At 40.4% G+C, this 11851-nt stretch overlaps 1 protein-coding gene across 1 annotated transcript in view; it reads right to left on the minus strand.

Annotated features, from left to right (window-relative positions):
* Nucleotides 1-11851, minus strand: part of MARCHF4 (membrane associated ring-CH-type finger 4) — a 152824-nt gene that overhangs the window by 1372 nt on the left and 139601 nt on the right. The window lies entirely within an intron of this gene.

Genomic DNA, 11851 nt, shown 5'->3' on the forward strand with positions numbered 1-11851 from the left:
AAAGAGAGAGGAAGGAAGGAAGGAAGGAAGGAAGGAAGGAAGGAAGGAAGGAAGGAAGGAAGGAAGGAAGGAAGGAAGGAAGGAAGGAAGGAAGGAAGCAAAGATGGAGTGAACTAGCTTTCTGATGATGGGCATCTCCAATAACTTGGCTAGGATGATCTTCTGGCAAAGATACCTTGTTGCAGGCTCCCAAATAGAAATCTTTGGATTTCAATGATTATCCTCTGTTTGCATAGGTTTTGAAATTTTGAGGTCACATCTAAATCCAAATCAGATTTTGGAGTTGGACTTTAGTGAAAGAGTTCTTAATAAAGATGTAGAAACACTGGAACATTTAGTAGAAGAGCTAGTAGAAATCCTCCAGTGACCAGGATTTCTTAATCTGGGGTTCATGAACTTGTTTTTATATAACCAAAAAAAATCTGATAATTGTATTTCAGTCTCAATTCAAGACCAATAATTTGTTTCCTTTGTAATCCAATGAATTTTATTTTATGCATGTAAAGTTGTTATTTTGAGAAGGGGGCCATAGTTTCACCAGATTGCAAAAGAGTTCATGACACAAAAGAGGTTGAAAAGCCATGATCTAGTCCAATGTGTTCATTTTATAGATGAGAAAACTGAGGCAGAAAGAGATAAATGACTTGCCTAAGATCTCCCAGATGGCTGATGGTGGTGGTAGTATTAGTGGTAGTGATGGTGATTTAAAAAACAAAGAAAGGAAGGAAAAGAAGAAGGGGAACCAAAATGGGTTGAATCCTTTCAAATTTCCAAATGACTATTTCCAATAATAGGTAGTTGACATGATTTCTAATTAACTTCTTGTTACAGTGAATGTGTAGTTTGATTGAAGAGGATGGTTTAAATATCCTGTCTGAATTATGCCTTCTAATTATCTAAATGTCTAATGCTTGGGAAGTAATTAACACCATATTAATGGATAGGTGGCCAAAGGGAGCAAGCACCTGTTTTTTCAGATAATTCTTGTTTGCCAAGGAAAAGCTCAAACCCTCATCATTTGCTTCTACTTCCCCTGATCCTGCTCTTATTTCCTGTTGCTGCCATTCCGTAAATTGCTTATTGATTCCTTTGCACTGTGTGGGAATCAAAAAATGTTCAAATGGAGATGAGATTGAGAGAGCAGAGCAGTAACTACCAATTTTGTGCATCTGGGGCAATCGGCACAGAATGGGTTTCCAATTCTGTTGGGATGCCCTAATTCAAGTTTTGGGAATGCTGTGGGGAAAAATATACTAGCAGGACCAAGAGAAGCTTGTTTGGTTGTGATATTTCTGTTTATTTCTTATTCTTGCTAACTTGGTCTCCATTTACCCCACCCAAATTATAATTTTATTAGAGAGTTAAAAAAAAAGATTGGCTCTACAGGAAGCAGAGAAAAAATAGGTTTTTTGTGATTAAAAATAAATGTAATTTTTAAAATTCAGAGAATAGGATGGTGAAGCCTTTCTATGAGCTATGGTGTATTAGAAAGGACATTGGACTTGGAGGTGGAAAACTTCAGTAGCACTTCAGTAGTTTCTCGCTAGCTGTGTTATTTTGGGCAAATAATCTCTTTCCTCTTATCTATAAAATGAAGAGATTGGACTTCAGAATCCCTGAATATCTTTCTAGCACTAAGTAATATGATCCTAATAATGAGAAAAGTGGAAGTAAGTCAGGGAAGGAGAGGGGGGGTGGGAAGAGATAAAAAGGAGTGTAAAGGAGAGGAAGAAGAACAAAACTGAAGAATAGAATAGGGGAAAAGATGAGAGAATAGAATAGCAAGGACAGAAAAAAGAATCAGAGGGGAAAAAAAAGAAGAGCGTGTTGGTCACAAGAAAGTAGGCTTAAAGATGTAAACAAGAGTCAAATAGGTGGCTCAGTGGATGGAGGTTGGGAGGACCTGGGTTCAAATCTGACCTCAGACACTTCCTAGCTATATTACCCTTGGCTTAATCCCATTTGCCTAGTTCTTGTCCTTCTGTCTTAGACTTGTTACTAGGATAGAAAGCAAGGTTTGTTTTTTTTTTTTTTAAGAATGTAAATGGTTTGTCCAAGAGTTCAATTCAATTCTACAAGGGTTTTTCTAGCACTGACCACTGTTGTAAATGCAATGAGGAACACATTTCCCTGATATTGCCTTCTTCATTTTCTCAATTTCTTGATAATTCTTTTTTTTTAAAACCCTTGTACTTTGGTGTATTGTCTCATAGGTGGAAGATTGGTAAGGGTGGGCAATGGGGGTCAAGTGACTTGCCCAGGGTCACACAACTGGGAAGTGGCTGAGGCCCGGTTTGAACCTAGGACCTCCTGTCTCTAGGCCTGACTCTCACTCCACTGAGCTACCCAGCTGCCCCTTCTTGATAATTCTTAAAAGCTCTTCCTTCTAGCAATGTAGTTCTCAGAGGGTGGCAGGGCTCCCCCAAGGTAATTTTGTAGCTTTCTTTCCCCCTCTTGCCACCAGAAGCCCTGATCTATGAATTATAGTCTTTCTTTCATGTCCAACAGTCTGGGTAAGCTCTGAGGTGGGTATGCCACTGGGAAGTGGGCAAGAGATCTTTTATGCAGTGATGGAAATTCCAAAGCATCTCCATCATTGGGCCTATGAGTATCATACTCTCTTCTGGCAGAGAATTCTTCCCCCCTCTCTTGATTAGTTTTCCCATTCTCTCATGCTCTGTCCATGGTGAAGACTCAATTTAATTTATGCAACCTTATACCTAGTGTTAGATGGGAAAAACAGCTGGCTGCCCTCTGATGTTGGGCAGCCACTTATGGCTGAATTAGAATTAGCCTCCTGAGAAGGCTGGTGAGCTTATGAATGAGCCCTCTCAGGACTCCAGGGTACGGTCACCCATCCTTGTTAAATCCTTTACACATGGTTATCATTTTTACCATGTGAAGTTTTGAGAATGCATTTATTGAGTTTGGTATTCTATTAGGTGGAATTGGTCTGAGAGAAGAGAGAGGTGGGCAGCTAGGTGGCACAGTGGATAGAGCACTGAACTTGAACTCAGGAAGATATGAGTTCAGGAACAAGAACAGCAACTACTTTACAAGCTTGTTGTGGGGATCAAATTTGAGATAACATGTAAAATGCTTTGCTTTGCAACCTTTAATTTGCTATCTATAAATACTATTAAAGAGGAAAGAGAAGACCCAGTTATCTTTTCTCAGTAGTCCCAGCTCAGCTCCTGCCTCCCTCCCCTGCAGTGTCCTCACAGCTTTTGTTCCTCTCCCACCATGCTCCTTCCCAGGCCTTGTCCTTTACTATCTAGTGCCTGGATGAAGCCTCTGCCCCTTGCCCCCACCCCTCAAAGTAATGCATTAGTCCTTTTTTGACACTTGTACCTCTGGCCCAACTTCCCCTATACTGTCAGTACCCAGGTCAGCTAGCATTGGCCCAGAGAAACTCCTGGTTGAACTCTATCATTGTCCCAGACCTAATGTCAGGTATAGCCCAGAGAGCCCATTTCCACAGCCTCTGGTTCTTCAGGTCCCCAATTCTACCTATCTGAGTGTCAGGCTGGTATAGACAGAGACTACTCTAGAGAGAACATCAGACACATGTAGGAGGCAAATAAACCCAGCAGGTTATTTTTAGTGGGTCTGGCATCACTGGGAAGTGCCAGATTGGCAGTGCCCCTGGCTGCTTGATCATCACCTGGCAAAGGACAGCCTGAGCCTGCTGGCTATCCTCATTCTCCAGCATGTGTCAAGGTTGGCCCCTGAGATTCTCTGAGAGGTGCTGGAGGAGGTAGGAATGGACTCCCCAGACCTTACCCCATATTGGGCCTTTTGCCAGAGCCTCATAAGCAAGGAAAGGCCCTCACTTTGGGGATCTCTTTTTAAACAACCACACTCATATGTTTAGGATTGATTAGGAACAGGATTTTCTTGGGCAAGTGAGAAGTCAGCATTTCTTTGTTTCCATCTTGGCCACTTCCAGGGAGATATGTTTTAAGATGGTAGAGAATAGCCAGGAAGGTCTTTAAGTAGCTAGATGACACCATAATCTAGCATACTAGACGTGGAGTCAGGCAGATATGAGTTCAAATCTAGCCTCAGATATTTAATTGTCATGAGATCCTAGATAAATCACTTAACCCCTCTCAGCCTCAATTGTAAAATGAAGATAATAGCAGCATCTACCAAATGAGATATTTGGAAAGTCCTAGCCAGTGCCCGATACCTAGTAAGTGTTTAGAAATGCTTCTTTCCCCTCCCTACTTCATGAAATCAGCATTGGCCAAATGGGCAAAGCCCCTGGCCAGAGGCAGAAGTTCTATTCCCAGATGGGCCACTTATGTTGGTCAGCTGCCATCCCATTTCCAGGTTCCATTTTCCCCATTGTCATCAATCTTATAAACCATCCCTGTCATCTTCCCTGACCTTACAGTAACATTATGGAGACAGATGAGTTAAATCTTTGACAAAAAGAATATAAATTGGCAGATCCCAAAGTATTATGAAAGATTCAAGACCATAAGGTAGTGTAGACTTCCCAAAGTAAGGGATGTTGTAGAAAGGATTCATGTATTGGAAAGAGGGGTAAATTCTACTTCATGTGGATCTTCCCATCAGGCCAGAAAAGAATAACCATCATTTATATGGAACTTTACAGTTTTCAAAGTTCTTTACATGTATTTTCTCACTGGATCTTTATGATGACACTGAGGAGATAGGGATTATTACTATTACTTTACTCGTTTTACAGATGACTCAACTGAGATTAAGCCATTTGCTAAAAGCCACATCTGAATGTAGGTCTTCCTAATTCAATGACCAGCATTCTCTCTACTCTGCTACCTTGCTGCCCTCTCTTCTCTGCTCCATTCAATTCAACAGACTTCTATTGATTACCTACTATGTACAAAGTTCTGTGCAAGGGAGGGAATGGGATATCAAAAAAAAATTTTTTAAGGTTACTCTGGGCAGCTAGGTGGCAGAATAGATTGAGTTCCAGGTCTGGAATTGGGAGGTCCTGGATTCAAATCTGGACTTGGACACTTCCTAGCTATGTCACCCTGGACAAGTCACAATCCCATTTGCCAAGCCCTTGTCCTTCTGTCTTAGAGTTGTTATTAAGACAGAAAGTAAGGGTTTTTGTTTGTTTGTTTGTTTTAAAGTCTATGCTCCTTATTCTCAAGGAATTTGTGGTTTGTCAGAGTGCCTGGTATATAAGAAGCCTTTGGATATTGCTTATTGAATGACTGTCCTGATTCTTACATTAGTTTACATATCCATGTCCCTTTGAGTACCTAGATCTCTAAGTTCATCAATCTCCTAAACTGCCATAACTGCCACTGAAATCACCCAAAGGGATGGTCATATGCATGATATAGCCATCTACCCATATTTATTCCACCTCCATGATCCAGAGCTCTGAAATTTCTCTCTCTGACTGCTTCAATCTCTCCTTCTGCCTCATTCTTCCTAAACCTATTCTTCATTCTTCCCATGACTTCCAGTCCCTCTGCCCCTACCTGTTCTCATAGTCTGTTACTCTTTTCCTCCCTTTATGGTCTAGATCTTGGGTTAATAAGTTCAGGCATACACTGTCTGTTACTCTTGATTTCTTTGCTTTCTTGTCTTCTGGCCAGAAAATTTCTTGCCATACTACAATGTGAAAGTGACTCTACCAATCATTTCCCCCACCATTGCACAAATGCCACTGAATAATCCTAGAGAAGACCATGCAACTATTCCAGTGGAGTTTACTAATGACTTATGTTATCAAATTTCAATGTAGCCCTCACTGCTACACAGTAATTGTTGCCCCTCAGTCAAACTGGACTGCTTATTTCCTCCCAAGATTGGTCTGAGTTTTTTAGCTTCTAGCCACCATTTTCTCTGATTAATTTTCTACCACCCTTCACAGGGGCTATTCCAAAGCTTCCTCTTTCTCCTCAGATTTCCTATACCACTTATTCCCCTCTCCCTCTCAACAGAAGACCTTGCCTCTTTGTGTTGAGAAAAATAGAGTCTATGACAAATTCCTTCTGTCTCAGCTCCTAATCAGCTTCTAATCTCACTCTTCTTTGGTCCAAATAAGAGATAGAGAACATTAAAAGATGTAAAATGAATAATCTTGAATTACAAATTCAATTTAAAAGGTTTTGTACAAACAAAACCAATGCAGTCAAGATTAGAAGGGAAGCAACAAACTGGGAAAAAAATTTTATAACAAATTTCTCTGGTAAAAGTCTCATTTCTCAAATATTTAAAGAACTAAGTCAAATTTAATCCCCTCACTCATCCTCTTCTCATTTCCCTCAGGCTCTAATGAAGACATAAAGCCTTCTCACTACCAGCCTTAACCTCTTTACTTGTGATTTTGAAATCATCCCCTTTTTGCTTCTCTGGGAACTTGGCCTCTCAACCATTGCCTTCCTCTTATTATAGTCTCTCATTATTTATTTACTCCTTCTCTACTGACTACAACCCTGATTGTGGCTCCCTCATCTGTAAGGAAAAAAAAACTCTTTTATTTGCTCTTTCCTTAAGGTAACATTCTATATCTCTTTTTTCCTTTTACAACCAAATTCCTATAATGGGTGAGCTACACTCTTTGCCTCCATCCCCTCACCTTCCAGTGATTTCTCAACCCCTCAAAGTCTGGCTCCCAACCTCACTGCTAGACTAAAAAAATACTTTCTCTCAGGTTATCAAAGATTTCTATTAACAGATAAAGCCATTAATCTTTTCTCAGTGCTCATCCTCTTTGACTTTTGCAGCTTTTGTTACTGTGAGCCACTCCTCCTCTTGGGCACTCTCTCCTCCTTTGTCTTCTTTGACAATTTTGTCATCTGAATGTTTCCTTCTTTGGATCCTTCTTCCACCTACTAAATTCCCTTCTGTTTCTCTAGAATAAATATAAAATATAATCTCAATCTAGGATTTAAAACCCTGATCTTTCCAGTCATATCTCACACCTTTCCTATGCTTGTCATGGTCAAACTAGCCTGGTAGCTGTTTCCTATACACACTCCTCCATTCTCTCCATTTCTACATCTGCACAAAGAGTCCCCTAAGTCTTTAATGCACTCCCTCATCACTTGAGTCTCACAGAAAGTCCTAGTTTCTTTAAAAATACAACTTGGATGCCAACCAATACATAAGGCTTTTCCTGAACCCCTCCTCCTTCCCAGTGTCTCTCTCTTGAAACCACTTTGCAAGGTAGCTCAGTAGAGAGACAGCTTGGAGTCAGGAGGTGCTGGGTTCAAAGCTGGCCTCAGACACTTCCTACCTGTGTGACCCTAGATAAGTCATTTAACCCTAATTGCCTTACCATTCTTCTACCTTGGGATTGATCATTATAATCAATAATTATTGATAAACCCTTAAAATAAAAAAACCCTTACAGATAAAAATACTTATTGATAAACCCTTAAAATTAAAAAAAACTCTTATAGATGAAAAATAATTGTTGATAAAACCTTAAAATTAAAAAAATATATAGATTTTTTAAAAAACACCTTATAGAAGAAAGGGTTTAAAAAAAAGAAAGAAAGGAAAACTCAGTAGAGAAAAGCTAGACTGGAGCTACTGTCCTTATATAAGTTAAAGCAAAAGGACTTTCCAACCCCATAGTTCAACCTCCCTGCCTTTCTTATTATTGTGACAATACACAATGGAACACACTCTGCAGGGGGGCTGTGTGTGTGTGTGTAGGGGGAGACTGTATTGTGTATTAGTGGCAACCTCCCCAAGCTTGTCTTCCCTACTATTAGAAGAAAACGAGGAAGAAAAGTTCAGTGCCATTGCAGGCTGGGGAGAGCCTGAGCAAAGTAAACTGAGAGTAAGATAATACCATATGCCTGAGACAGCTTCCTACACTTTGGCCACCCACTTATTCCCATTATTTAAGCAGCTGCTGCTATAGCCTCATTTCTCCATCAACTCTTCCTAGACTGAGTAGAAGGAAGGAAGCCCCTCTATCCTATTTGAACATGAAATTCAAGCAATTCCTCCATACTCCCCATCATCCTTCACCCATTGGAGTCTCTGGGTTCACCAGCCTGCCTCCAGAGAGAATGGGGAGGTCTTTAAGCAGAGGCTGGATGACCACTTGTCAGGGGGCTTCCTTTTGTGTATGGACTGCTCTAGAAGGCTGATGAGGTTCCTTCTCACTTTCATATCTTTTGATTTGGAGAAATACTGTCCACACTAGAAAATCCAGGCAAATGGAGGGCAGCCTCTGGTCGGGATAATAATAAAGACCTTTCTGTAGCTCTGCACCAACCAAGACAAGTTTGGGGAGCCTTTGCCACAGCTCTAAAAAATGTAATCATTTATATTTATTTATTTTTAACCCTTACCTTCCATCTTAGAATTGATACTAAGTATTAATACCAAATGATACCAAGGCAAAACAGTAAGGGCTAGGCAACTGGAGTCAAATGACTTGCCCGGGGTCACACGGCTAGGCAGTGTCCACCTCGCTGGTCCTAATCATTCATGTTTATAAAGCAATTTACCCACAAGTTCCTTGTGAGGTAGTGCCATAGACAGGAATAACTACTCCTCACCTGTACCAAGATCTCTCCCATTTGGGAGTGACACACATTTGCCTGTGTCTGTTGAATGCAACAAGACAGGCAGTGCCTCGATGGTTCTTGTTACCACAATCAGAGAGTAGAACAGTTGAGCTGTGAATCCACAAAGACTATGCCCAAAAACCCTCCTGAAAAAAAAAAGGCCTGTTTCCTATTGAGTCTACTTCTAAGGAGCTTATTAAAACAGGAAGATAAAAATCTGGTCCTTTGTGCTGGTGAACTCAAACTTGCCCTTATGATGAGGTATGTGTCTGTGTACATGTTAGAAAGTTTTGTGAAGTGGGGTGTGCAGGAAGCTGCCTGAAGTCTTAAGACCCAGAGAATGCCAAAGATTGGGTGATGATTATTTGGTGTTATATGGTCAGAAACGAATGCTTTCTAGGGGCAGCTGAGTAGCACAATGGATAGAGGGGCAGGTCTGGAGTTGAGTCGGGAGAATGGAGTTCAAATCTGGTCTCAGATACTTCCTAGCTATGTGACCCTGGGCAAGTCACTTAACCCCAATTGCCTAGTCCTTGCCACTCTTCTTAGAATTGATACTAAGAGAGAAAAGGCACAGGTTTAAAAAAAAAAAGAAAAAAGAAACTGAGGCATCCTTTACAAAGGAACTCATGAGGCTTTCTCTATCCTCTCAGGTGTGCCCATGTCAGATGTCTTGAGGCTGTCTGCATTCAATGATGATTCTAGCAACACCTCAACTTTGCTTAAAATAGTGACCAGGTATCAATGATGTGGAAAAGAGCTGCAACCATCGTCCTGAAGAATACTGTCCCCATAGTAATTGGCACTTGACCTTTCCCTAGTGTCCATGTGTCCACCAGTGAATCTCAGGATCTGGTTCAGGAGAGATATTGTTAGTCTGTCAATAAATATTTTCCAAGTGCCTAATACGTGCCAGGCACTAAGCTAGATTCTGGAGATATAAAGACAGGCAAAAGGCAGTCCTTGCCTCTCAAGGAGCTCATATTCTACTCTCTAGTGTGTCACTGGAAGAGTGAAATTCTTGGCATTCACTTACCTCTCTATATCTAGGTTGGGCTTAGAGGATTTAGAAGCAAGTTCTAAATGGGTAAAGTTACCAAGGGTTTCAGAGAACTCTAAAACATAACTTACTTCATGCAATCTCTCTGTGGAGTTATCATTCTCACCACGTGTATTCAAGTAGCACGTTAATGTTTGCAAAGCACTTTAAACATATTATTCCATTTGAGCCTCACAACAGCTTTATAAGGCAGGTACTATAATTATCATTCCAATTTTACGGATGAGAAAACTGAGGCTCAGAGGTTTAGTGACTTGCCCCGAGTCATACAGACAGGACTTGAAGTCATCTTTTTATGGGGTTTTCCTTTTTCAGAGATCCCACGTGTATTTACCACTAGGAGAAAGAGAACTTGTCAGAGTGGAAACAAAAGAAAAAAAGAGTTGGTAGATAACATAAAAGTCATTTCTACTTAACTTTGAAATAAATGATAAGCTCCTTTGCAATCAATTTACCTTCTTAACTGGGTGTTGCTTGAGTTATATAAAAAATTCTTGCTGTAAGACATGACTATAAAATAACAAGTCTGATTTTTTTTAAAGCAAACATCCTAGACCAATTTTGCTCAATGTGTTTTCTCCTTTAATTAAGGTCTGACCTTGCTTATTCCAATGAGGCTGTCATCAGTCAAAACATTTTTGGAAACCTTCCTGGGATTACCTTCTCGAGTCAATTTGAGACATTCCCGAAAATCAGCCTCATTATTTTATAATCACACTATTTTTTTCCCCTTCCCACCATCAACGATCACCAATTTTATTCACCAGACTTGCATTTTGACCTTGTCCCTAATATCCAATCTACTCTTGAAAAATGAAGATTGGCTAGCACCAGCGATATTCAGAAAAAACGTGCCCTGGGCGCCGTAGACAATACCCAAAGAAGAGTCCTAATGGGGTGTCGAGCAAAGGCAGCATCACTGGAATGCATATCTAGCCTTCCAAGGTGACCTTTGAAGAGGACAAGATTCATTTGGATGGATCAGTTCTGCTATGTTTTAAAAAAAAATCCGTCACATTAAGTCCCTGAGCACACTATGAATGAGCAGTTGACATGATTCTGCAAGTATGCTGAATAGTAAGAGGATATTGATCTGGAAATAAAGAATTTTGCCTGAGAGTGTCCACCAAATGGATAATCGATTCAGAGATAATCAAGAGTTTATAGTACTTGGTAATATTCATGCTTTTGCTTAATACGATTATTTATAAAAGTTCTGTATTCTGGTGCTTCGTCCTGGCTTGGAAGAGAGCCCAGGTTTTTGAAGGCTTGAGGCAAGGCACAAGCCTTGGCAGGAACTTCCAAAACCAAAAAGGCTTTAAGTATGGGATTGGGGATGGGCTGCTTCTCTGGCTTGGAAAAGACCCATCGCCAGGTGGGCTGCAGACTTTTACAGCCACAGCAACTGACAAAGATGTCTGCTAAAGATAAAGAATTGTGATCTCCATTGTTGAAGGGAGATGTATATATATATATTAAACCCTTACCTTCTGTTTTAGAATTGATACCAAGAATTGGTTTGAAGAAAGAAGATGGATAAGGGTGAGGAAATTGTGATTAAGAGACTTGGACCAATCACTTCATCTCTCAATAAGCTGGATGACGGTCTAAAGTTGGGACTGGCAGGTTGGCATTTATGGAGACAGTTTCCACACAGGGAAAGTTAGTTTCCTATATGAATGAAATTATAGGCCTGGACCAAAACGATAAATAAAATTCATAATATCTCTGAGTAAATTAATTAAGGGAAAATTTAGAGGTGGGAAGGACTACTTCTGTCAAAGTCTGCATAGAATATAAAATGGTCCCATGTCCAGAGGAGTTTTTGCCAAAAACTCTAGGATGTGAATAATTAGATTTCTTTGTTTTCATGTAGTGGGATTAGAACTCCTTAAAAATTAAAATAATAAAGCAAACAGAAGAGGGGAAGAGGCCCATGTCCTTCCTGGGAGGCCTTTCTGATGGTTACATCTCTTGGCTTTATTAAGCAATTTGTTTGGGGGTTATTTTAATTCCCCCCAAAGCCCTTAATTAATTTATTCTTGTTAAATTGTAATAACCTGAGCCACTGGAGCAGAGAACACCACATTTATTTGCTGGGTGGCTCCGTCAGCTTTTCTGCTGAGGGTGGATAATATTGCTAGAGGAGAGGGAAGAAGGTGTGGGTAGACTGAGGACATAAGAAATAAGTCATGCCTTTTGAGAGAGAGAGAGAGAGAGAGAGAGAGAGAGAGAGAGAGAGAGAGAGAGA

This window comes from Gracilinanus agilis, chromosome 3, assembly GCF_016433145.1.
Source record: "Gracilinanus agilis isolate LMUSP501 chromosome 3, AgileGrace, whole genome shotgun sequence".
Lineage (NCBI taxonomy): Eukaryota > Metazoa > Chordata > Mammalia > Didelphimorphia > Didelphidae > Gracilinanus > Gracilinanus agilis.